Source organism: Elephantulus edwardii, unplaced genomic scaffold, assembly GCF_000299155.1.
Source record: "Elephantulus edwardii isolate Elephantulus edwardi_28Jun2011 unplaced genomic scaffold, EleEdw1.0 scaffold00167, whole genome shotgun sequence".
NCBI classification, from domain to species: domain Eukaryota; kingdom Metazoa; phylum Chordata; class Mammalia; order Macroscelidea; family Macroscelididae; genus Elephantulus; species Elephantulus edwardii.
In genome coordinates this window covers 6,655,004-6,657,328 of record NW_006399917.1, presented here as the reverse complement: position 1 = coordinate 6,657,328, position 2,325 = coordinate 6,655,004, and the positions used below count along the sequence as shown (strand labels likewise).

General features: G+C 42.4%; 1 protein-coding gene and 1 pseudogene across 1 annotated transcript in view; both read right to left on the bottom strand.

The window, feature by feature from the left end:
• Positions 1 to 2,325, bottom strand: part of ARAP2 (ArfGAP with RhoGAP domain, ankyrin repeat and PH domain 2) — a 302,530-nt gene that overhangs the window by 11,879 nt on the left and 288,326 nt on the right. The window lies entirely within an intron of this gene.
• Positions 987 to 1,668, bottom strand: LOC102844679 (annotated as a pseudogene).

Genomic DNA, 2,325 nt, shown 5'->3' with positions numbered 1-2,325 from the left:
CAGTGTTGCCCTGCTCTGTTCTGACGAATGCCTCTTGGTCCAAGTATAGGTTTCGTATTAGCACGATTAAATGTTCTGGGATTCCCATTCTTCTCAGAGTCAGCCACAGGGTTTTTGTTTTTTTTTTTTTAGACTATTAAATATTTATTAAAAGCCAAATCTTTTCTCCATAATAAACAGAAAACACGTGTGATTGAAAAGATTGAAAGAATCATTCCAAACCCACTACCAAACTATGTCTCACTAAATGGTAAGATATTTTGACATTTAAAATTAGGAAGTCTTTACACAACTAGTGGAAGGTGGAGTGGCATCCACTTCCATAACAGCTTGCCTCTGGAAACCCTATGAACCCGGAGAAAGGAAGAAAGGCACCCAGGCACCGAGGAATCTCCTTCATAGGGACGCTATGAGTCACCTGCGACTCAAAGGCACTTAACAACAATAACATCAACATAGAGAGAGAGATCAGCTGGCCCAGTGAACAGAAAGCGACGCTACCAAGCCGAAGGTGGGTGACTTTTAATCCACGGCCCTCGGGCCTGTCTTTCACTGTTTTTGTTCAGACATTCCTTTAGGACGTACAGCCCTGGTGTACAAGTTGCCGTACCACATTCACTTTTGGTTGCTGTGAGGCTGTAACACTGTAACACTATTGTGTCAAATGTGTTAACGATTGGCTACCAAATGTGGACAGAGAGTGGGGTGGAGCTCCCCAATGAAAACAAACTTGGAAGGAGGAGTGGCATCCATGTACTTAATAGTTTGCCTCTGGAAACCCTACGAACCTGGAGAGAGGATGAAAGGCACCCAAGTGTCGAGGACTCTCCTTCATAGTGTCACTATGAGTCGACGGCACTTAACAACAACATACACAACTAGAAGGTATGACAGGGAAGGGAACCACCTAAACCAAATATGGCCAGGTCAACCATTTACATTTTACAGTCTTTCAATAATGAAGCACATAAAACTGTACTACTTAATTATTTCTCCATGAACTTTTTATGAAATTCAGATGGCAGCGTATCATTTACAAATCTTATTCTTCTGCTCATCTACACCTTTCACACAGGTCTTGAAGACAATGTCATCATCCCATCTTCTTTTTACTTTGAAGTTGGCCTGAGGCTGGGATGGACCTGTGAGATTAAGAAGTGGGTTTCCACTCAGAATGTTTTCCATGAGGATTCTCTCTTCTTCAGCTTTCTGTTCTTGTTTCTTCCCGGCTTGCTCTTCAGCTCTTTCTTTTACATTTTTTCTAGTTCCACCAGAAGAGCTGCAGTGTCATCATCATCACTCTCCTCTTCATCATCTTCATCTTCATCCTCCTCATCTGGTAGAGGATCATCTGCATCAAGGTTAGCAGCAGGAGTCTGGTCTAGCCTAGGCTTCTTTGACACTGAAGAAGAAGTTGTATGTTCTTGTGTGGGACGATCTCTATTTTTTTTCTCTTGCAGCAGCTCTTTCTCTCTCTTCCAACTCTCTTCTGAAGTCCCGATTGTGGACTTCTTCACGGGCATCCTGAGGTGTCTGTCTATATTTTATCTTTGTATGTGAGGGTAGGTCTCTGGCTGAATACTGCTTGGAAAGCTGGCTCCAATCATCTTCTCCTTTTCCTCTTCCACCTCTTTCAGGCTCAAAAGTTGGTCTGGCTGCTGTTGCCATTTCGGCTAAGATCTGAAGCAGCAGCCTCCACAGATCATACAGACAGCCTTATCTACTTTGAGTATTTTATTAGGAGGAGGGGCCAGTAATAGAGAAATATGTCTTGAAGAAAGTGCAGCCAGATTGCTCCTTGGAGGAAAAATGATAAACTTTGCATCTCATTCTTTGGGTATGTCGTGAGGAGAAGATAATCCTTGGAGATGGGCATGATGTGTAGAAAGGCACAGCGTCGGTTAAAGCGAGGAAGACCCTCAACTAAGTGGACAGACACAGTGACTATCACAGTGGGCATTATTGTGTCAGGAAGTGTGAGGATGGCACAGAAAAGGACAGGGATCAGATCTGTGGCCACTACGGGTCTCACTTGATTTGATGGCACCTAACAACAACATCAACAGTGTTCCCTTGATCTGTTTGTACATTAGCTTATTGGTCTAGGTATATAATTTCTAAAATTCCCATTCTTCTCAATGATCCATAATTTGTTCTGATCCACACAGTCAAAAGCCTCTGCATAGTAAATAAGGCACAAAACCAGATTCTTCTGGTATTCTATGTTGTTAGCCATTATCCATCTGAAATCAGCAAGGATATCCCTTTTCTACTAGGTAACCAGAATCCCTTAAGCTGATGTGTGTGTTTTATTTATATATATAT